At 44.6% G+C, this 24,605-nt stretch overlaps 1 long non-coding RNA gene across 2 annotated transcripts; it reads left to right on the top strand.

Moving 5' to 3' along the window:
- Window positions 1-20,782: 20,782 nt before the first annotated feature.
- On the top strand, window positions 20,783-22,816 carry LOC134463097 (uncharacterized). Of its 2 annotated transcripts, XR_010037634.1 has the most exons (4): window positions 20,783-20,946; window positions 21,264-21,408; window positions 22,073-22,096; window positions 22,587-22,816. It is a non-coding gene; the product is annotated as an uncharacterized LOC134463097 (long non-coding RNA). The 2 variants fall into 2 exon arrangements; XR_010037633.1 differs by lacking the exon at window positions 20,783-20,946 and having other exon boundaries at window positions 21,102-21,408.
- Window positions 22,817-24,605: the final 1,789 nt, after the last annotated feature.

The raw sequence follows: 24,605 nt of genomic DNA, 5'->3' as shown, positions 1-24,605 counted from the left end.
TTAGTAACTGCATTTAGCAAAATAAATAGCCCTCTCAAGTCAATGGCATCTTGCATAAACACTTTAGTTTTTGTGTGTGCACAGTATGAGCATGTGTTTTTACTTCATTAGTTAGATTATCTAGGAAGTAAGCCACTGGTTGTTGAAAATGTGGTAAAAACAGCTTTTAAGTTGTTCAAATCCAAAATAAAGAGGTGTATTATCATAGATGTAGGTCTTGGCTGTGCAGGGAATGCATTGGCCAAGCTCCCCATGTTTAACATTTTTCATAAAATGGGCTCTTTCTTGTTTTGTCAACAGCGGCAGACAGAATTAGAAGTAAAAACACATGTTTACTGTATTAAAGTGAATTACTTTAACATTACTTTAACATAACTGTAGATACTTATTGTATGCATATTCTTAAAACATGTCAAAAACACGTAAAACATGTGTTTTTTGGTGAACTCCATCAGATGTCACCACCGTCAGGTTTTCTGACAAAAAAAACCTCCAAATGCACCTCAGTGGTGGCTAGAGTATCATTTTGGATCACAATTATTACTAACATGCCTAGTAATGTTTCATTAACCAGCACAATTTAGTAAAATATGAAACAACATGATGAGCAGAACAAAATCTGACGGTGGTGACATCTGACGGTGTGAGACAAAAAAAACACTCTTTTAAATATTATGCATTGTTTGTTCACATTAGCCATTTCATTTTCGCTCTGTTTCTTGGGTGCTTCATACCTTTTCTGAAAAAAATTATATTTATTAATTGTTGACAGTTTATGGTTGGGACAGTACCAGTGTCCAAACAAATTAACAAATTGAGGACAAAATAGTAAACTTACAGGAGCTTCAGTGATGGTGAAGTATGCAGTAGAGCTAAAGGTTTGAAAAGGGGTCCTCAGTAATGAAAATTACCTTGTGCATACCTGATTTTATTGTCTTTTAGAAAAAATCTGACGGTGGTGACCAATATGCTGGACACATTTTGAGCAATTAGTAAATAATAGTAAATATTGTTTTACATCCACTATGTGCACATCTGTAGAACCACTTTAATATGGTCTTCCACATCATGGTGATATTGTTCAATTCTGTTAGTGATTTTTGTATTTTAAGTCAATTGAAATGATGATGCCAGTCCTTGGGACAGGCGTTTTTACAGGGTGTGGACAGGTTTATAGCCATGAAAAGTAATAAAATTACACTTAAATATTTCAAACAACTGTGTATTCGTGTGACAGACCCCTTGGCCATTACCTGGGTTCATTTTGTTTGTGAAAATTTAGTTGATTTTCAACAGAATTAATATTTTACTGCAGGGACATGTTTTTGCCAAACTTTCAAGAATCAGTGATGTATGTATACATATATACATATTTTTTTTTTACATTTCTGAAAATAGGGGCCCACAAGGGTGTGGGGCCCACCGGGAAATGCCCGCTCTGCCAGATGGCCAGTTCAGCCCTGATCAGAGCCCCAGGAGTGGCTGTAGTCCTCCGAGACTCTGGTTTAATGTGCAGTGGCCATGCTATCTGAGCAACAGCAAACCAGCTAAACTGGTGCACTGATGTCTCAACCGAAGTCTTTACTCTCTCTCTCTCTTTTCTTTCTTTCTTTCTTTCCCTCTCGCTTTTTATTTCTTTATTTCCTTACACACACTCTTTTTTCTTTACCTCTTTCTTTCACACGAACACACACAAACACGCACGCATGCATGCACACACGCACNCACGCACGCACNCACATATAGTACACACACACACACACACACACACAAACCATCTCCGGATCACACAAATAGCCACCTTTCACGGGAAGCTCTCCAATATCTGCTGTGCAGTGACTGGAGTGAATGGGTTGTTCACGGGGGTAATTCATCTCATTTCCACAGCACGACCATTTGGGCTGACCTGCTCTCGGGCCTCTCCTTACAGTGCTCCGCTTAAAGGGATACTGTCCCATTTTTGGAAATAAGCTTATTTTACACCTTCTCTTGAGTTAGATAATAGGGTTTTACCGTTCTCCTGTACTTTCAACCGTTTTCTAGTTATGACAGTGCACATTTTACCTCCAAGCTAACAGTTAACATTGAGTCCTATGAGACCAGTTAGCCGCGAGCTGGTCTCATAGGACTCAATGTTAACTGCTAGCATGGAGGTAAAATTTGCACTGCCATAGCCAGAGAACGGTTGAAAGTACAGGAGAACGGTAAAACCCTATTATTTAACTCAAGGGGAGGTGTGAAATAAGCTTATTTCCAAAAATGGGACAGTATCACTTTAAGACACGTCCCTTTTGTGAGCTCCCAGCCAGGAATAAGACACCTTTGGCACTACAAAAGCTTCAGACTGTATACGGTATATCTGACAGAATCATGTATTATAGTACACCTGACAGCCCCTCAGTGTTACAAACGTGAGAAACATCAAAGTTGATCAGCATGTGTTGAAAATATACACAGGTTCATTTTGGATGTCAGTATTTAATAGCTTAGGGCTGTGCAAGATATAGAATTTAGATCGTGATATCAATATTGCTGTCAAACAATATCAAATTTCATAATATTGAGTTGAAACAATATTTTTGTCATTTGTTTATACTGCCAAAAGGTAGGTTATGCCAAGCGCAATACATTCCCCTCCACTTGAGCCATTGCGAGCACAGAGCAGACCTGCCACCCAAAACTCACGTAGGCCTAGAATGCCACTGCGTGTTTCGGCCCTCCACTCACACTGCTTAAGGGAGGGAAGATTGTGAATTGTTTAGAACAATTATTTGTCTTCAAAAGAAATATCGTTTAACCCCTTAAGGCACGGCATTATAAATGGGCTGTTACCAGAATGGCAATGACCAAGTCGTAATGTATTACTAAAGGCCCCTTGCACTGGCATAGTAGTGTAGTACTATAGTAGTTAACTTTTGATGTCTATTACAGTGTGCCACAGGAGGTACGGCGTGCATTAAGGCGCTACAAAAAAGTCTTGATACCAATATTGACTGAAATAAATAGATTTTTTTTTCTCATAATCGAGCAGCCCTACTGTAGCTATGAAATTAGGCAATACTGTAAGGGGAAGCAAATGTCCTTTCATGAGTTCATGAGTTCTTTTCAAAAGAGTTTTTGTCCATTATGAGGCCTTTTCATGTGAGTCTCGCTGCTTTTTGAGGCTTAAGCAGAAAAAAAAACAGATGCATAGTCAAATTAGCGACAATTTAGGACTTAGGACTCTAGGCAGAAAACGTCAGTGTGAACATGTTCTACATGATCATGTCTATGCTTACTAATGATAGATGGTGCACAAAAGATCTGCCTTGTGTGTGTGTGCGCGTGTTTGTGCTTGTGTAGCGTGCGTTAAGTGTGTAACGTGCGTAATGTGCTTGGGTGTGTGTGTGTGTGTCTGTGTGTGTGTGTGTGTGTGTGTGTGTGTGTGTGTGTGTGTGTGTGTGTGTGTGTGTGTGTGTGTGTGTGTGTGTGTGTGTGTGTGTCTGTGTGTCTGTGTGTGTGTGTGTGTGTGTGTGTGTGTGTGTGTGTGTGTGTGTGTGTGTGTGTGTGTGTGTGTGTGTGTGTAGCATGCTTTTAGGTGAGAATTTGCTTGTTTCTTTTAAAAAGTCTCTTCTCTTGTTCCTTTGTTTCCCTCTTTGCTGAAAATACTGTAAATAAATAAATCACAGGATTGTTCAACGATTACTCCTGCACAAAATGTATGCAATTTAAGCTTCATTGACCTCTAGGATAGCCAGTCTCTCTCTCTCTCTCTCTCTCTCTCTCTCTTTGGTGAAAATACTGTAAATAAATCACAGGATTGTTCAACGATTACTCCTGCACAAAATGTATGCAATTTAAGCTTCATTGACCTCTCGGATAGCCAGTCTCTCTCTCTCTCTCTCTCTCTCTCTCTCTCTCTCTCTCTCTCTCTCTCTCTCTCTCTCTCTCTCCCCGATGTGTTCTTGTGTGAGAGATGGGAAAGGGATGTGCAAAAACAAATGGAGCTGACTGCGGGCCTCACATCTCATGAAGGAACGTGTCGGCTTACACAGTTAATGTGGGTCATCAGAAAGAATAATTGGTTGCCAGACTCGTTATGCCTGCTGACAACCACTGCCGCGATGGAAGAGAAAGTAAGGGGCCATGGAAAAAAAGCAAACACACAAACAAACAAACAAAAAAAAACAGTGAGACAGGCACGCTCAGCACCACTCTCTGATGGCTGAGCATTAGGTTTCATGGTACATTTCACCCTGTCAGGTTTGTCTGTTGGAGATGGAAATGGTATTAAATTGAACCCTAGGCCTTGATTGATCTTATCAGCAAATAAGATGTTGTTTACAGCCATCCATCACCTTCCAGAGACAGCCTCAACCTGACATCTTTATTCCCAGGAAAACACACGGAACACACACACAAACACACACACACACACACACACACACACACACACACACACACACACACACACACACACACACACACACACACACACACACACACACACACACACACACACACACGTACACGCACGCACGTGCGTTCATTCTCACACATACACACGCACAGGGTGGATGAAGCACAATGATGTAAAAGGTGTCAAATTATGGATAAATTAAAACATGGCAAGAAGTTGGTGCATTCGCGAAGTACTGTACCAACTCGTTATTGTGTTTTCACAAAGCCAAACTTCATTTTACACCAATGTTTTCCACTTTTACCCCACAAGCACTCCTCAGGGCCATGAAATTACAAGCAATCTCACACAAGCTTGAGCAATTACTGAGATGACGAGAGCATGAGATTTTACTGATTTAATTGCTGCACACAAAGTGAGAGGTACTTTTTTTCATTCAGTAACTCTCACCTCTCTGTGGAAAATAAAGAGTTGGAATAGGTGAAAGCAGGGGCACCGCCAGAAATGTTGGGCCCCATGAAAGATTCACATTTTTGGGCCACCTTAAGTGCCCCTATCAGTGCTGTCAGTGCTTGGGCCCTCAGAATCTGTAACACCTTTCCCCCCCTAGCCGCGGCACCCGTGGGTGAAAGAAGGGGAGAAACAGTGGTAGAGGAGACGTGGGGGAAAAAAGGGAATAAAGAAAAATGAATTGAGGAACGATATTACGGCTGGAATGAAAATGAAAAGTGCATGACTTATGATAATTACCGTGAATGAAAGTGACAGTTCCGGCTCCTCTTTCAATCAGAAGAGGTGACACAGGCGCCGAGAATAGTGTTTCCCCTCTAATGGGCAGCTTCCACTGCTCCCGCGAATATCTGCCGCTATGAAAAAGGATTATGACACATGCAATCTGCTTTTCATGTAACACCAAATAAATGTGTTGATATTACATGGGAGATAAATGATAATGACTTGTAGATACAAATGCCCTACTGTATGTATAAGGTGCCAGCTCGCGCTTTCTCTCATGGGAGGGGGGAGAGGAAAGAGACATGATTTGGCTTGGTGATAGAAATGTTGCTCTTCAGTTGTTCACCCCCATCGTTTCCCTCACCCCCACCCCCCTTCTTTTCTCTTCCTCCTTCTCCCCCTCCGACGTGTGGATTTGAGGGAGTTTTGTTTAGCCTAACAGATGGAAGAGAAGATTGATCTCACAGTATATCCTCGAATAGACAACGTCTGTCTGCATATTTCCCTTCTGCCAGAAAACGTACAGCAACAAGCAGCTTCACACTATTATTTTTTGTCTGTCTGCTGCTGCTCACTTCCTCTGTAGTCACAGCTGTGGTGTTGACGGACTCGTCCTTTCGGTGGTGGGGGTTCGCGCTAGAGCGCGGGCAAAGGGATGAATTTCTCAAAACCAAAGTTGCTAACTACATTAGCGACTTTGCTGTTTTCAATGCATTTTCCCATTGGTAACTACCGAAGTTGCTAACAGGCTAACAACTTCTCTTTTGAGAAACTCACCCCAGAGGTGGACTGAAGCCATAGTAGACTGGACTGCCTGAAGAACCTTCAGTGGAGACTTCTCACATCTGTCACCTCACCCCTGATGCAACCTGGCCTGAGCTGTCAAGATCTACAGGCCTCACGCCTTCGCTCGGATTTTGTTTTGCACCTGCTGCGAGTGTATTTTTTGAATCACCTCCTGAGGACGTGTCAGTAACGTGTGCGTGTGTGTGGCGTGTGTGTGTGGCGTGTGTGTGTGTGTGTGTGCGTGTGCGTGTGCGTGTGCGTGTGCGTGTGCGTGTGTGTGTGTGTGTCTGTGACAGCAACAGGCCATGTCTTATCTGTCCGATCGCCAGCCGAGGCTGTGCGATTCCTCACGGCTTGCACCAATCGGGGAGCGAGGGTTGAACCGGGTGGGATGTGATAAGATGGTGGGGGACAGATCTGGGTCAGGGTGTCAGACAGCAGAGATCACTCCTACACCAAGGCCTTGGACACCAGTCTCCACAGAAGCTGGATGACTACTACATCTCCCAACCTACACACACAGTGCATACTGTACACACACACACACACACACACACACACACACACACACACACACACACACACACACACACACACACACACACACACACACACACACACACACACACACACACACACACACACACACACACACACACAGAGAACTTAAAATAAACATGGATAAGAATTCATGTGTCTGTGCGTTCATGCCTATAGCTAACTTAACAGTAAACACAATCATTTGTTGATCAGTTATTGATTAGGGCACTAAGTCCCACACAAACCAGTACATACTACCGTATATGTATTTCTGTGATGTGAACTGATAAAAGCATAATCCAGCAGCATTAAACTCGTGATCCTGAACTCTGAACAGCAGAAAATATATTGATATTTGTATAATCACAATAGTGATCTACATTTTGTTGAGCATCTCCACATTGATTGTCGTAATGAATATTTCAGTTAGGAGAACAGCCTGAGTACCCACTGAACAGGAAACACACACACACTCCGATTACAAAGAGTCATACCATATGCAGTTCTCATTGTACCCTGTCTCTCTGGCTTACAGATTTACAGTACATGAATTAATACTAACCGATCTGTCAGTAGCTTCCTAATAATGTTCCAGAAATTGTGATGGTGTGGGTTTAGCTGGACCAATGGTAAAGGGATAAGCCTTCTTCGAATGAAAAGCTGATAGGTTCACATCTTGTATGAGTACTGTAAGGAAGAATGTGAAGTGAAACCAACTCGAGCAAATGACCGCTCTCCTGCACCACTGTCCATGGCTGAAGTGTCCTTGCTCAAAAGGCATTTAGCCATATTACTGTACTCCAGGGACTACACCATAAACTGAAATAATTTTCTGTCGCTGTTGCTCCGAGTGTCAGCTAGCTTAGTGTAATGAAATGTAATGGCTATGACACATTCTCTTAATAAATCCCATATTAGTGACACTTATTTCACTGTCTTTATCACTAATAAACCTACAAGTGTGAAATCACCACTTTGTTCAGATAGAGTGTCCAAGCCAATGTACTGAGTGTTTTATGAAAAATTACAGCAACTCTTAGCTGCATATGGTGTGTAAGTCCCTACCTTGACGGTACAAAAGTGGGCAACATTAATCTTTCAAACCTTTGACAGCGATACAATTCCCAAGTAACCTCGAGGTCCAGGATTTATAACTTAGCACAAAAAGTTGGTATTTTTTGACTTTGCGAGGTGCAAGCCCTTGAAGAAGTACATTCAACTACCCTGAAAGGTCAGGTGCTGTATGCAAAGCAGCTGGAAGTGGCAGAAGGGCATTAAATTGTGATTGCTCGATCTCAACTTCCCTGTAAAGGGAGAAAGCTAACGAAACATGTTCGGCTGCGTGTTAGACTTCATGCATTACAATAGGTATTAGCGAGCTAATGATATAGCGTGGGCGCGCAGTGTCTTTTCGACCTGCATTAATCTCCATCAACTCATACTTGCCAATTTTCTGTCCGTGGAGATTATAGAACTAAACCACAGCAGTAATATTTACATATTAGAATGAATGACTGTATCTTTCCCCCCATAACAGCGAAGACCTCCTATCATTTTGACTGGCAGACGGCAATGAAGCCCCAAGCGAAATAACATGGAAATTGCTGTATCTTGTTCATTACTGTGGGGGGAAAAAATGCAAAATTTAGTATACTGGTTGCTCTTGTACTGTGGTAATTCAGGGAGATTTTAGGGGCCTAGTGCCATCCAATTTCCTCATTACCTGGCTGCTTGCGGGTAAAAACAATCGGATTTCACTGACCCAAACCTTTGATACCACTTCAATTTGTGTTTCCTTTCATTATGTTTGACAGGTCAAAATTTGTCATAATGTATACACAGTGTCCTGGGCTTATAAGCTTAGCTCCTTTTCTGTACCATGCCCAATTAAGCTCAATCTTTGCGAGACAATAATGGTCAATCGTAGGCAATTACCAGCGCATGTCAATAAGGAAACGGCAGTGCACATTTAAGCCCTGTTGCTTTCTGTAATTACATTTGACTGTGGCAGGGCTGGCCGCGCTTCTCAGTCACTTAATTATCCCTTCTGACTCACCTCTGCTTGCGTCGGAGCTGAGGCGACATGCCTGTTTGGGTATTCTTAGCGGCGAACAAGGCTGCCATCAGACAGACAGTACGCATGATGAGTACAATTCATATTTTGCATGCAATCAGATGTTTAATAGCCTTCCCAAACCCCCCAACCCTCTCACCTCCCAACTCATTGTCCTCGCCACCACCCACCACATCTACCTTCACACTTTAATTGTGTCTTCTGGCACGGTGACCACAGCCAGCCTTGCTGTGTCTTAATCACCCTTGGCATAGCGACGAGGTAGCAGGTGAGCTAGGCTAATGGCTAATTGTCATGATACCACACAGAGTGGAGATTTGCCCACTAACGTAAACGTGAGCAGCAGAGAGGCCAAACACCTCTGCAAATAACACCATCTTCAGCTTCTCAGCAACTAAATGATAACCCCAATTTGTTAGCACTCCATCAAGTTTTGGTCGAGCTTTGTGCGCTGAAAGCTGCCTCTTGTAGAGGGTAGCAGGGGTACGTAGATTGCAAAGGAATGAGCAGACTATTAAGTAGGCTACATAGCCTTGTGCAGCAGCGAATGGTCTGAAATAGCCATGAAATAACACATTGTTTTCCCATCGCAACGTGACATGTTTTCTTAAAAGAGAAAAGAAAAAACACAGACACAGACAGAAAAAATAGACAGGCTGGATTTATTGACCCCGTTGCAATTAATGTTCTGTAATACTATTATTATTTTTGGGGGACTTAGTAATTTGTTCTGGTCGCACACAAGGGCGTAGTAGTTTTATTTTTTTAAATAATTATTTTGATGGAAATTACATGGTGCTACATCCACGACCCCTTAAATGAATGTGCAGAGTTTGGTCTAATTAGTGACGTGTGTGTGCTTTGGTTTAATTAAAAGGTGAAACGCACCACTGGCTTGGGTGTGGACTCAGAGAGTTGACTGTGCAGTGTGTTTCGCTGTTCTGCTCTCGGCGTGGCTCCAAATGCTGTCCAGTGGCTCCAAATGATATTATTCACAGCTGACATGGCCGAGTTCTCACCGCAATCATTACTCAGCGATGCCAGGTCATTGGCCTGCTTCAACCACCTCCTCTCCCCTCCCAACTCCACTCCCACCCTGTCCCCATCTACTACACTTCCAACCAACCCTGATCACACACACACACATGCACACACACACACGCACGCACGCACGCACACACACACACACACACACACACACACACACACACACACACACACACACACACACACACACACACACACACACACACACACACAAATTCACACACACAAACCACACAAACACAAACACACACGGGAAGCCGAAAAAGGGGGGTAAATGGGTCAGTTGTCTAGGGCCCAGGGAGATGGGGGGCCCATAATTGGGTCCTAATACTGTACTTTGAATGTATTGGGTGGGGGGCCCTTTCAGAGGACTTTGCCGTGGGCCCAGCCAAAGTTGTCACCATCCCTGCGCACGCACACACACACACACACACACACACACACACACACACACACACACACACACACACACACACACACACACACACACACACACACACACACACAAATACACAAATACACATTGACTCTTTCTCTTGCACTCGCTCCCTCCATCACTCTCTCTCTCTTGCGCCTGCATTCCCAACTCGGCATTAGAGAACCTGTCTGTGGGGATTTGAAATTTGTGTGCGAGTTGCCCTTCGGAGTGAAGCGGTTTGGGCCCCCTGGTTTTAAGCCAATCTAATCCTTGTAATCATGGGTTGTAGTCAAACCGCCGCCTTTTTTCCCAGTGGCTGCAGGGAAAGAGTAAGAAAGAGTTGGGGCAGAATGGAAGAGGGTGGGTACGTGCAGGGCCGGATTAAGATGCCCAGGGGCCCCTATAAGATACAGCTCCCTGTGGGTTCACTTTTGGGCAATCAGGGACCCCCTGGCAGGTAGGGGGCCCCTAAGGCAGCAGACATATCTAGCCTGTGTGGGCCCCTGGCAGGTGGGGGCCCCTAGGCTGCAGCTATATCTAGCCTGTGGGGGCCCCTGGCAAGTGGGGGCCCCTAAGACTGCAGCCATATCTAGCCTGTGGGGGCCCCTGGCAGGTGGGGCCCCCTAAGGCTGCAGCCATATCTAGCCTGTGACGTTAATCCGGCCCTGGGTATGCGTGTGTGGTGCTGCCTGGGTGGTGAAATATGGGCGGAGGGAAGGGAACGAATCGCTAGCTAGTGCAAAGCCATGACCCGCATGGCAAGGCAATATAGTGCCTGATTTCTCAGTACTGTGAGAGATATGTGTTTGCAGAGTAGAAGCGACAGATCATGTTTTGTGGCCACCGCCGGAGATATGCATGTGCCCTATGCGAAATGACAGGTGCATTTTCTGAGAGAGGGGTCCATAATGTGTTTCTGTTTAGCACTTGACAGTTTGCCTACGTCATAACATGAGCCTAAGGGCTTCGGAACAAGGCTGATTATATTTGGGGGGGTTGCAGGGGGGTGATGGTGTGTGTGTGCACCCCCAAATTGAATTCTTTTATGGTGGAAAGGAGCCGTTAGGGCCTGCTGGACGAGGGCACCATGAATCAGCATGCAAACTGAATTTTGTGCATTCAGTCACCGTGGCCTCGATTTCTTTGAGGAGAGAGGACAAATGTTCTCTCACTCTATCTGCCCCTTCTGTGCAACCCCCCCTCTCTCTCACACACACATGCACACACACACACTTGAGCACACACACAGACACACACACACACACATACACGCACGCACACGCACACGCACACGCACACGCACACACATCTAGTTATTGAAAGTTACTATTATTTTTGCCACGAGGGGAAAAATGAATTTGCAAAGATGTCAGTGCATAGTATTTTTTTAAGTAGTAAAGTAATCGAGTTGTTTAACAGAGATCAGAAAATAAAACTGTCATAGCCTCGGGTGTAAAAAGCTTGGAATCTGTAAGGAGATAAAAAAAATGGTCAGGGAAGACATCATGGAACATGTAAGGAATACTGCAGTAAGAATATGACTCTATTAACACATAAACAACATAAATGTTTGACAGAATAAATACACAGAAGGTTGCAAACCAGGGCTTGACATTAACTTTTAGCTCACTTCTTGCTCACCAGCCACAGTGGTCCATTCAGCCTTTTTACTAGTTTTGTTGTATTTTTAGACGTATTTTCTTAACCATAATATGTCTAAGCTCAGGAAATGAAGTGATAAAGCAAGACTATATGAACGCTGTGTGTTAAATGAAACTACATAGTGTATAGAATCTGAATGATCTTTCTTGAGCCTAAATATAACACAAGGTGCAAAAACAAGATATAGGCTACTGTGATGTCATACCCAAGAATAAGTTACCTGCCAAAATGGCCGTAAGACTAAAATTGTTACTAGCCACGGCCACGTTTTACCCATTTTTGGCCAGTTGGCAGGTGCCAGTGTCAAGTCTTGTTGCCAACAGTTCTTAGTTTCCTGAGCATTGGAATATGAAGTTTCTGCCTTCGCATACTGATGTGAGATAGGTGGCATCTCTGTCTTGGGTATCATCTGTCCTGTAGTCAGTCTGTGTTATCATAATACAGATGATTTTCACCAATCAGCTCACCTACCTGGAGAGTGTGGTTGATTACAACCATCTGGTTCGCTGCTTGGTATGAGCAGCTATTTAGTTTAGCCTTTCACGTTAGACACTGTTGTCCAATATACTGTATGTACCGTTCATTATTACCATGTGACTATTATGTATGGAATAGCGGACGACGAGGTGTCCCGATATCAAGGGAAATAATGGACGAGGCGGAGCGTTCTAAACAGCCCGATGGCGCAGCTTCGCCAAGTCCATTTTCCCTTGATATTGGGACACCTCGAAGGCCGCTATTCCGCTTATCACCAGGTTACCAGCATTTAAGTATTCATTTATTAATATGTTGATCTAAGGCTTCGTGAGAAAGTAGACTAACCACTGCGCTTGGTACGTTGCTGTGACTTGACAACCAAAGACGATAGAATTGAAGACTGGGTTTTTGACTTGACAACGAGATGCGATAGAATTAGTAACGGGGTCTTGACTAGACAACCAGATGCGATAGAACTAACGACGCGGTCTTGACTAGACAACCAGATGCGATAGAATTAGTAACGGCACTTCGCCAGAAAGGTAGAAAAGAAGCCACTTAGACGCCCGCACGACATCATAGATGTCCTGCTACTGGGGAATAAAGGACACCTGCTCAGCCAATCAGAAGACGTACCGTCTGCTCACCGGGTGATAAACCAGAGTCTCCTATACTGTACAATGTCGCCCACTCTTTTATCTAGCGATGATTTTGGTCTTCTAGGCTATTTTGAGTACTAACTTAACTACTTTTTGTAGTGTGTGTGCATGTGTGTGTGTGTGTGTGTGTGCGCACGCGCCGCGTGCGTGTGTGTGTGCATGGCTGTGTGTGCGCGCGTGCGTGTGTGTGTGTGTGTGTGTGTGTGTGTGTGTGTGTGTGTGTGTGTGTGTGTGCGCGTGCGTGTGTGCATGGGTGTGTGTGTGCGTGCGTGCGCGTGTGTGTCTTCCTCTCTCTCTTCCTTGATGCATTTGAGAGCATCTGTCGCAAAGGTCTCTTGTAGTTAACTCATCTGTCAGGATGAGACAGTGCTTTGGTTGTCACTTGTCATTTATATCCCTGTAGTCAATATAGCAGCTTTCTTTAGAGATTCCATCTTTGTCATGCGCGTCAGTGTCGAGTTTGACAGCTGGACCTTGGAGAGATCACGTGGTTCAATAGGCCATTCTAGGAATATTTTTGTAGACTGTAGGTGTTTGGCGGGTGGTCTCTGTGTGTGTGTGTGTGTGCGTGTGCGTGTGCGTGTGCGTGTGTGTGTGTGTGTGTGTGTGTGTGAGAGAGAGAGGAACGTGCGTGCATGCATGCATGCGTGTCTGGGTCTGTATCTCTGTGTGAGTATGAAGCACACAGACTCCTGTGACGTTAATGAATCAAGTCACCCCAAAGGGAGGAGAGGAAAACAAGCTTGAATATTTAATACATGGAGATGTTTTTAAAAATGTTCCAGTTTCAAGCAGTTTTCAAGCGATTTAGCAAGTGTAACTCTTCAGCGTAACTCCTAGCTTTGGACCAGCTCCAAACGAGAAAATTGCTTGATGGGGAAATCATCCACTTATCCCCTGCTATTGCTCTCCGCTTCATGCAGGCGTCCTTAACGAGAGCCTGACCTCAGGTGACTATGCGTACGTCTTGCACACGTTCAAGCACCTCCTCCAAAAACGACGGAATTTGAGCCCGTAATCCATTTGAAGATGTGTGGACCTGACCTTATTTTGTGCTTGCCTGGCACTCAAACGTTTTTTTTCTGAGATACAACTGTGTGCCCAGATGGGGTAACGTCTAACAGTCTCCAATTCACTTGGATCACATATAGAAAAGAAACAATTTTAGGTGAATAAAATGGATGCTGCAGATGGGATTTTGGCCTGTATTTGATCACTGCTATATTGATTGTAATTGGTGTCTGGCCTCAAATTGGGCACATGTGGAGCTGTATAATGCCTCTTTCAGGGAAGAGACTGGGTTCAGTGTTTGAAAACAGTTCCTTACACACAATGCCTAGATTGATGTGTAGCCACTACCTTGTTGTCAGTATTAAAGTGATACTGCCCCATATTTTGGAAATAAGCTTATTTTACACCTCCCCTTGAATTAAATAATAAGGTTTTACCGTTCTCCTGTACTTTCAACTGTTCTCTTGATATGGCAGTGCAAATTTTACATCCAAACTAGCAGTTAACATTGAGTCCTATGAGACCAGTTAGCCGCCAGCTGGTCTCATAGGACTCAATGTTAACTGCTAGCATGGAGGTAAACTTTGCACTGCCATACCCAGAGAAACGGTAAAACCCTATTATTTAACTCAAGGAGAGGTGTAAAATAAGCTCATTTCCAAAAATGGGACAGTATCACTTTAAATAGAGCAACAATGGGATATTCTCCTCAGTAGCATAACTTGATATAGCGTGCACATTTTGGTGCACACTTATTGCGTGTATAGACTATATGGTCTATGGTACCTATTGGTCCATCTTAAAGGCCAACTTCCGATAAAACTCAGTTTTACTCACTCCTTTCGAAGATCGGACGGTCACCCCAAGTTAAACTCACTTGCAAGGCTCTCATAGCGGTGCGTCAACTCTCCTGGCTGTGTTTCCCGGTGTTTCCCAATTTACATCAATAATGCAGAGAAACGAGCGAATCACGAAAGCCTTTCTGTGTTTCGTCACGTCGAAAGAAGGCGTTGCCCACAAAGGTTTATATCGACCCATTTATCTAAAAACATGTCGAGTAATTTTTTTCTGCTTGTTTTCAAAACAAGCAACGTCTGGTGGTCCGAAACATAGCTTAGCTTAGCTATCAGCTGGTTGCTACTCTCAGGTACACACACAGCCCAAAGCCTCATACATAAAGCCTGCTCACTCCGGTTGCTCCGTGCCTACAGCTCGCCTAGGGGTCGCTGTCGAAAGAGCACAGCCCTGAATGGAGCCTGCACGCCTCCGCTGGCGCCCCTATAGTGCAGTACCACCAGGGGAAGTGGCGACTCTGTTTGCCATTACATTCTCTCCCAAGGCTGGAGGACTGAGCCAATCAGAGACGCGTTTCTTTGAGAGCAGGAGGAGTGAGCCAATCAGAGACGCATTTCCACGAGAAACACGGAACACTCTCTCGTTTCTCCACAAGCCACCTTGCCAGCTTGCAAAAACGTCTTGAAACAAAGCAACCAGAACGTTTTTTAAAACAGGACCAACGCGTAACACATTCAATAACAATTGGGAACACGGCAATATTAATTAAATTACGTTGAGAGGCGATCTTTAATACTGGAATATAATGTGGCAGAGCTGAAAAATATGTGAAACATTAAATGGTGTGCTTTGCTTCTGCTGAGCTGCGTTCTTTGCGAAAGTTATTGTGATGTTTTGTTTGGCCATGTATTGCACGCGACATCTATTTATTTTGTATAATACTGGGCTGGCTGGATGGCTGCAGATCGTTTCCCTCCCTGCAACTGCTCACTTGTGTTTGAGGTGAGGTATTGGCCACCCAAAGCCCTTGGCCAAACACATCCATATCGCGGACACAAAAACCAGAGCTCTTGTACTTCATTCTCTTCACGTCAAGGGCTTTTATCATTGCTTATTCATTCAGTCTGACACTTATCTGTGCTGCGGTGTATTTACACAGGTTTGTCTATAGAAATACGGTTTCAGGGCTCAGAACCCTATTTTTATGCTAATGAGCTGTTCCGGGTTGGCCCCCTATTGTTGGCATAATAAAGCTAATATATTAAGTGAATTTATATTCAAATATGCATTGAGTGTAATAGCACAAATAAACCTGCAGCCACTGCTATTATTATCACTGTCCATTCACGATGTGGAAACACTGACGTCGATGTGGAATATTTTTTTCCCTCCCTGACCTCACATATTTTAATCCTTTTCCAATCTCAACCCTCATAGCCACACTTTAAAGTAACACTGTGCAACATTTCAAGGTTAATGAATAATCAACACAAGTCTGTTAGGATAAATGAATCATTTACCCGTTTACCGGTAAGTCATTTTCTATTAGCTGTCATATTGTGCCACAAAGGGTAAAACAATGCTTTCAAGTTCACTGTTGCTTGCTTGGTGGCATGACAGGCTAGCTCCTACACTACAATACAAGTGCAGTGTTCATTCAACGCCTACTCTGGAGCCAAATACAATCCAGAAGATGTAGCTGACTGATGACACAGGGGGATAAAACCATGACTGTAAATGATATTGGAGTGGTTTCTACTTCTTTCTGCTTCTTTTTGTGCATGTTTGTCCGTTCATTGTAGTAACTGTTGTTTGCGAAGGTTTTTTGTTTTTCACATTGATGTTTGTCTGGATAGCTTGAAGTGGCCAGTGAACATTCGGTAGTGAACATTCTACAATGAACATTACGATTACGGTTGTGAACATTACGGTAGTGTCAATTTTCTTCTTGGAGCAGGCGTCACTCTTAATTATTTAAATCTCTGTGGGTGCTGACCCAAATTTAAAATTCAATGTTTCAAGAAGGAGGCCACACCTTGCATAGTAGTGTTTTTTATTGCACAGACGCGTTTCGGCGTGTGACGGCCTCCTTCTTGAAACATTACGGTAGTGATCATTAGGTAAATATTGGCCCAAAGGGAGAGCCTTATAAGAAAAACAACTCAACATTGGATACTTTCCTTTGAAGTCAGGACAGATTAGTAGAAAGTAGGGCTGGGCGATATGGGAAAAAAAAAACTATATCGCAATATGGATTACTTTATATCACGATAATGATATATATTACGATATAGCACAATACGTTTTCAGTTATTCTCTTTATTTGCTCTTTATTTTTTCATGTCGCAAAACAACCTTTCTTTTAAATGGATCTTTTTATTGTTATTTTTACAGTTACATGAACTTATAGTGCATATTGAAAGAAGATGAAATGGGAGCTTGCGTAAATTCTACCAGGGAGACTCGAATTTCTCGGCTGTCAAACTTAGCCTACTAGGCCAACCAACAAATCTTCCTTTTGACAGATCATACATGCGTCATCATTGCCCAGGATCGCCAACCAATCACAACGCGAGATTGGGGGTTCCCCCGTTACGCGTCACTCATGCATCGTTACCTCTCAGCCAATGGATCACATTCACGTTTGTTTAAATAGCTGTCACTCATTCTGTTCTCCGCTTTTCAGTTAAGCCGATTTTGAAGTGGCTGTCCGGCGTTTTCGTTATCAAACATTCTGTTTATTTTCTACCTGGTTACTTGATAACTCCTCACCTTGCCGTTGCTGGGATGGGATTTCCAACCGCTCAAACGCGTGGCACGCAATCGGTGCTTTTTAACAGCCTAATCATTTTCTCGCAAGGCTTCAATCAATTTGTTTGGCACGCCGCTCCCTGATTTCTGTGGATTTGCTTTTGAACTCGCCTGCCTGTGGATGGATTTCCCCGAACTGGTGTAATTCGTGAGTAACCTGGCGGCTTTCCCTTCACTTGTCCTGCGGACCCAGGGAACGTTTATCTCAGCGAATGACTATTTTTGCGGGGAAGTTGTTGTCCAGGCAAGTCGCCTCTTATGCCTCATACTCGGCTTGTTGCACTGCCTCGGATATCAGTCTCGTCTGCCGCTGGTTGACTGATGGCCTACGTTTCGTTTGCGGTCATTTGGGAGAATTCCATGAACTGGTTGGAGTGACTTTTGGAACATTTGCTGGGGAAGGGCGGAATAGAAGTAACTGGGCCCGCGGTGCTCTCTCGTTGCGCCTCGCGCACTTAGCCAGCTTATCTGCTCAGCACATTTGTTTTTTCGGAGGCGTTATGGGTACTACTGCGAGTCACAATTTACTTGGTCCTCGTCGGCCTCATCTGCTGCGGATGGACTGGTGATTCGCTTGCCAATATTATAGAGCATTTATGAACCGGTCGGTGTGGCTTTTTGGAACGTTTGCTGGGGATACAGATCTAAATGGGCTACTTATATATCGAAGCGCCTCGCCCGCATGCATAACCCGACATTACCTTCTGTGTCGTTTCGTGCTACTGCCTGTCACGACACCGGACGGAGGACATTGCAGAGCCTTGCACTCGTTCTTAATTGTCCTGATTGCAAGGACCTCAGCCTACGGGCCGTAGCACCGCCTACAGTTTTTCATTCACGTGGATTCCGGTCGTGCGTTCATCAGTCGCACCTGCCTATTTTCAATGTTCCGTTCAGTAGCCTATGCCCACAACACGAGCCTATTTTACGTTTTCGTTTGCATGGACTGGCCCATGTGGCGGTCTCGTTGACTTTTAAGAGTTATGACTTCGGTTCGTAGGCCTAGACTTCTGGATCGCACATAAGCTTATGAGCGCGTGGCAATCATCACCTCATGTCATCGCACTGCCTGCAGTTTGTATTGATAAGTGTACCTTGCTTCCTCACTCCCGCTTCAAGTCATTCAGGGCTGGATTAAGTTAAAGGGACACTGTGAGATTTTTAGTTGTTTAATTCCAGACTTCATGCTGCCAGTTCACCAATTACCTTTTTCATGAATACTTACCCCACCATCAAATTCCAAGTATTCCTTATGACTGAAAAAATTGCACTTTTCTTACATGTAAGGGGGGATCTTCTCCATGGTCCACCATTTTTGAATTTACCAAATAGCAATTTTTAGCACCAAAAAATGACTTTACTTGGACCATACTAGAAAATATTGTTTATTACATGGTAAATGTTCATGTAAAGACCAAATTTGACAATAGGCAGCTCAGTTTCAACGAGCAGCATAGTTGCAGTTCTTTTTGACCATTTCCTGCACAGTGTACCTTTAAAGATCACGCGGGGCTTTCGGCCTGCGCCCGGTCGCATCGAGGGATATTGTAGCCGGTTGCAATGCCTTGTCTATTTCGAGTTATTCTGATCACAATGGGCTACATATACACCGTCCAAATTTAAGTAAATAAATGAGTGATATCCGTGGGGAGTACATCGATGATGACCGTTAATAATCATACTTAAATTATACATGAAACTCTGCCCATGGAGTCCTGTCAGGGTTCTGATCCCATTGGTAGCCATCTACGGGCTAACCCTCTCACTCTGTACACCACTCGTGCCCTTAGGCTTCATTGGAATCGTCAGGGCGCTCGGACTGTGATGTGTCGCATTGTGTTTGTTTTCTCATATCTGGTGATGGTGGTCTCTGCTGCTTTCCCGTACACTTTCACATACACGTGCGCCTGCCGCTCCACGTAGGGCATACGCTACGTCATGCACTGGGCATCGGCCCCAACGTCGGACTGGGCATCGGCCCCAACGTCGGACTGGGCTCTGGCCCCAACGTCGGACTGGGCTCTGGCCCCAACGTCGGACTGGGCTCTGGCCCCAACGTCGGACTGGGCTCTGGCCCCAACGATGGACTGGGCTCTGGCCCCAACGTCGGACTGGGCTCTGGCCCCAACGATGGACTGGGCTCTGGCCCCAACGATGGACTGGGCTCTGGCCCCGACGACGGACTGGGCATCGGCCCCGACACTGGACTGGGCATCGGCCCCAACGTCATCCTGTGCCGGCGACTCTACATCATCCTGGGCCGGCGACTCTACATCATCCTGGGCCGGCGACTCTACATCATCCTGGGCCGGCGACTCTACATCATCCTGGGCCGGCGACTCTACATCACCCTGGGCCGGCGACTCTACATCACCCTGGGCCGGCGACTCTACATCACCCTGGGCCGGCGACTCAACATCACCCTGGGCCGGCGACTCAACATCCCCCCGGGCCGGCGACTCAACATCACCCTGGGCCGGCGCCTCAGGGCTCGTGCATCAACGGCACACCTCAGCATTGCCCTGGGCTGTCGCACCTCAACACCACGGCTCAACATCACAACTCGGCATCACAATGGGCCATCGCCTCAGCATCGCACTGGGCTGTCGCCCCAACTTTAACGCCAGTCACCTGGTTGTATCGGTATCCTCATCCATCCTGCATGACGACTTATCGCAGCTACCCACTGGTAGCGAGTAGGAGTTTATGTCTATTTTGATATGCCGTTTTGTTCTGGTGCCGTTATTCAGTGATGTTTCAGCTTTCTGCTCTGTCCCTCTCAGGTCTCGATAACCGGCTCTCCAACTCTCCTCTGTCGTAAGCTCGCTCTTCCTGCATTCTCCTGACTAAGGTGCCACCCTTTTTTATTGCTAGTCTAATCATGCAGTAACCGCAAGTTGTTTCTCTCAACCAACCAGGGCATCCGCCCCACTGCCTGTGTCCATGCCTGCTTTGCACAAGCATTCACCGCGCCACACCGCGTAGGTGTTTATCATAACTGACATGGTGTTATTATTCTTGGTCGAGATGTTTTCTTGGTGTTTCATTCATTGTTCGTTTCAGCTACAAGCTCTGCTCTATCCCTCTCTTAGGTCATGATTACCAGTTGTCTGCCGATTCTCCTCTGTTTCAACCTGACCTTTCTGCTATCCTGGCCGAGGTGCTCGTCTTTTAATGTTAGCCACTCATGCTTTGTCTAAAGCTGTCTCTCTCACCACTCTGGGCAGACGCCCGCATAGTGCAGGCTGTCAGCCGCTGGTCATCCGACGCAGTGCGTTTTGCATTTGGCTCATTCCTCGCTTTGTCATCTGGCTCAGTGTACTGTTTCTGTTCTGTTAACTCTGTTTCGTTCCTCTCATTCCTCGCCCAAGAGGTATACAGCACGCTCGTTCAGAATCGGCGTGGCCACCACGGCCGCTAAGCGGGGTCTGTCCCCTACTGCGATCAAGGCGCTGGGCCGTTGGTCGTCTGGCGCATACGTTTCCTGCATTTGCCTCACTCCTCATCACGTCGTTGAAGCATGCTATATCTGGTCTGTAACTTTATGTTTTCTATTCTCATTTCTGGTGACGGTGGTATTTTGCTGCACCGGCGGCATTCACTCCATCTCTTGGGGGGCTATCGCTCCGGTCACCCGGTCATGTCTGTATTCTATCCTTCTCTCATCTATCAGATCGATTTTATAGTGGTCTGTAAGCCGTTATCTCTATATTTCGTAACATTGAACCAGCCTAGTTGCCATGGTTGTTTATCTATGATGTCAACTATCATACCACATACTATAGCCTACATTCATTCATCCATCCATTCATTTACTCATTCATCACCATGTTCTACTCTCTCTCCTAGGTCACGATTCCGGCTCTCTACCTACTGTCATAATCTAAGTTTTCAGCGCTCTCCTGACCAAGGTGCATCTATCAATCAAATCATAACGCTCTGCTGTGTCTCTGCTCTCAGCGCATCCGCGCCATGTCTTCTCGCATAGCCTAAGGTACCGACATTATCATCATCACCATCATCATCACATGCTTCATGCCTCCGCTAGACCACCGCCCATAAGCTTAAGCCTTAGAACATCCCTATCATTTATAATCTCATTTAATCTATCATCATTTGTCTTCCAACACCTATCACTTATCACATCATCATCATCATCATTATTATTATTATCATCGTCATCATTGTCGTCATTGTCATCATTATCATTATCATCTTTATCATCATCATCATTGTTATCATCGTCATCATTATCATCATTGTCATCATTATCATCATCATCATTATCGTCATTGTCATCATTATCATTATCATTATCATCTTTATCATCATCATCATCATCATCATCATTGTCATTGTCATCATTGTCATTGTCATCATTATCATCATCGTCATCATTGTCATTGTCATCATTGTCATCGTCATCGTCATCATTGTCATCGTCATCATTGTCATTGTCATCATTGTCATCGTCATCATTGTCATTGTCATCATTGTCATCATTGTCATCATTGTCATCATTATCATCATTATCATTATCATCATCATCATCATCATCATCATCATCATCATCATCATCATCATCATCATCATCACCTATCATCCTTCATCTTCCGTCTATCATCAATCAATCATCTAACTAACTTCATGTCTTTCAGATGGTGTCTCCTTGTAAGCGGTAGGTGAGTTCACGTCTAATCTCTATTTTGGGGCAGGCTACGCCCGCCTCCATCTCCGCTGGAGGATATGCTGTCCTACCCCGGAGTTCAACGCGAAGACGGGAACCTTCGCCAAACAGATTCATGCATTTTGTATCAAGTGTAATTGTTCGCCAAACTTTTATGCATTCCTGTATCATGTCTAATGTTCAATAAATGTTAATAACGTTCGTTTGCCTCTCGAGTCTTCATGGTAGAAATGGGAGCTTGCGTAAATTCTACCAGGGAGACTCGAATTTCTCGGCTGTCAAACTTAGCCTACTAGGCCAACCAACAAATCTTCCTTTTGACAGATCATACATGCGTCATCATTGCCCAGGATCGCCAACCAATCACAACGCGAGATTGGGGGTTCCCCCGTTACGCGTCACTCATGCATCGTTACCTCTCAGCCAATGGATCACATTCACGTTTGTTTAAATAGCTGTCACTCATTCTGTTCTCCGCTTTTCAGTTAAGCCGATTTTGAAGCCACCACCACCCCTCCGTCCACCGTCACCAGAGGTTCCCGTCTGTTAGGGGGCAGGCTACGCCCGCCTCCATCTCCGCTGGAGGATATGCTGTCCTACCCCGGAGTTCAACGCGAAGACGGGAACCTTCGCCAAACAGATTCATGCATTTTGTATCAAGTGTAATTGTTCGCCAAACTTTTATGCATTCCTGTATCATGTCTAATGTTCAATAAATGTTAATAACGTTCGTTTGCCTCTCGAGTCTTCATGGTAGAAATGTAATTAAATGATATTCAATTGTATACAACTGATAAAATTACTATCACGATATAAACGATATAGGAGAAAGGTCACGATATACATTTTTATATCACGATAACGATATGTATCGTCATATTGCCCTAGTCGAAAGTATCGAAATACTTATTACTGTTGTGAGTATACCAACACTACTCAATCAGTAATTTCTTTCATTTCTTTCTTTCATTAGGTGAGAGCACATGCAATGCATCTGGACCGTGTGTTGAATGTATGCATTTCTTAACATTTTGGTGTGAGCTATTCTGGTTGAACATGTTTTGGCAAAATGCAGTGTAACATCATGGTGCACATCAGTAGTCTGCACATGATCATATCTTTCAAGGTTTTTGTGACTGATGGTAACTCATGAATTATGGGGCACCAACTGCACGTTGATGTTATTACACCAATGTTATTACGTCAGCCTTACCCTCTAAACACTTAAACCAACCTCTCCTGATAGTGGCTTTAACTAATATAGACAGAAGCCCCCCACCACCACAGCCACCAGCACCACCACACACAAACACACACACATGCCCGCCTGCCTGCCTGCCGTGGTGTATTTCCACGGCTATTTAGATCGAGAGTGCATGCTGCCACCCTTGCCATAATGGCTGCCGTCGGTGGCGTAACGTGGGCCTGGCACTGAAGGTGTGCGGCCATGCCAGACGCACATTAGCCACAGCTCACGTCTTGCCCATGGTCAACTCCCACCCTCACTCTCCTCTACGCCTGCATGTACTCAAGCCTTGGGCAGATGGCAACCATTTCGGGGCTCAGTGCGAGGCATGAGTGCGTGGGTTTTATGTATGTGTATGTGTGTTTGTGTGCGTGTGCGTGTACCTACATGCATGTGTATGCGTACGTGTGTTTGTGTGTGTGTGTTGAGAGAGGATGGTGGGCTTGGTGTGGAAGGGGAGGGAAACCAGCTGTGTTTTCTGTGAAAACCACGGGGATGCATGGCAGCAAAGAGGGAAAAGGGGGCATGGCTCGGGCTACATAAGCCTCTCTACTCGTGTTTTAGCCCCACACTTTGTAATAACAGCCAATTTAATAATCCATTTCCACTATATATAGCTACAGCGAAATGCATTCCCTTTTCCACTCTTTTTTTCCCCTCTCCCTCTCTGTCGTTCCAGCCACGGTAGCTACTGCCTTCAATTTCAAGCCCAAATTCATCTGCCTCACCACTCAAAAGACTCCATTAGTGGTGTTATCAAAAATTATACTTGGATTAAGTTTAATTTGAAAAGATCACGCTTTCAGGAGCGATGTGGTGTCGCATTAAAGCTAGCAACAGTCACGCAGCGGGTATGTGTGAACGCAGCACAACGCCAGCTATACACTGCTACTAAACAAAGCTTTTCATTTAGCAATTTGAAGGTTATTTTTGGTTCATCCATTTACTGTGGCCTCTCACATGGGTCTTGACAGTCTCATGGAAGATTATATGCCATTTCCCATCAATTTCAGTGGTTAGATCACTGGCCATTGAATATTGGTCACTCATCAGATGATGCAGTGAGTTTTAGATTGTACTGAATTCCTTTGATATCATACAGTATTTTAATTCTTTATCATTAATCATTACCAAGTCTAAGACTGAAAACAGGGAAAATGTACACATGAATTCAAACATGCAGGTGAAAAGGCTGTCCTTTAATTGTGTATGATTTTTTTTTTGATGTCATGTTTTTCTTTTTGTTTTTTGTTTTATT

The sequence above is a fragment of the Engraulis encrasicolus genome, chromosome 14, assembly GCF_034702125.1.
Source record: "Engraulis encrasicolus isolate BLACKSEA-1 chromosome 14, IST_EnEncr_1.0, whole genome shotgun sequence".
NCBI lineage: Eukaryota > Metazoa > Chordata > Actinopteri > Clupeiformes > Engraulidae > Engraulis > Engraulis encrasicolus.
Note: the sequence above shows the minus strand (reverse complement) of the source record. Positions and strands in the feature narration are given on the sequence as shown.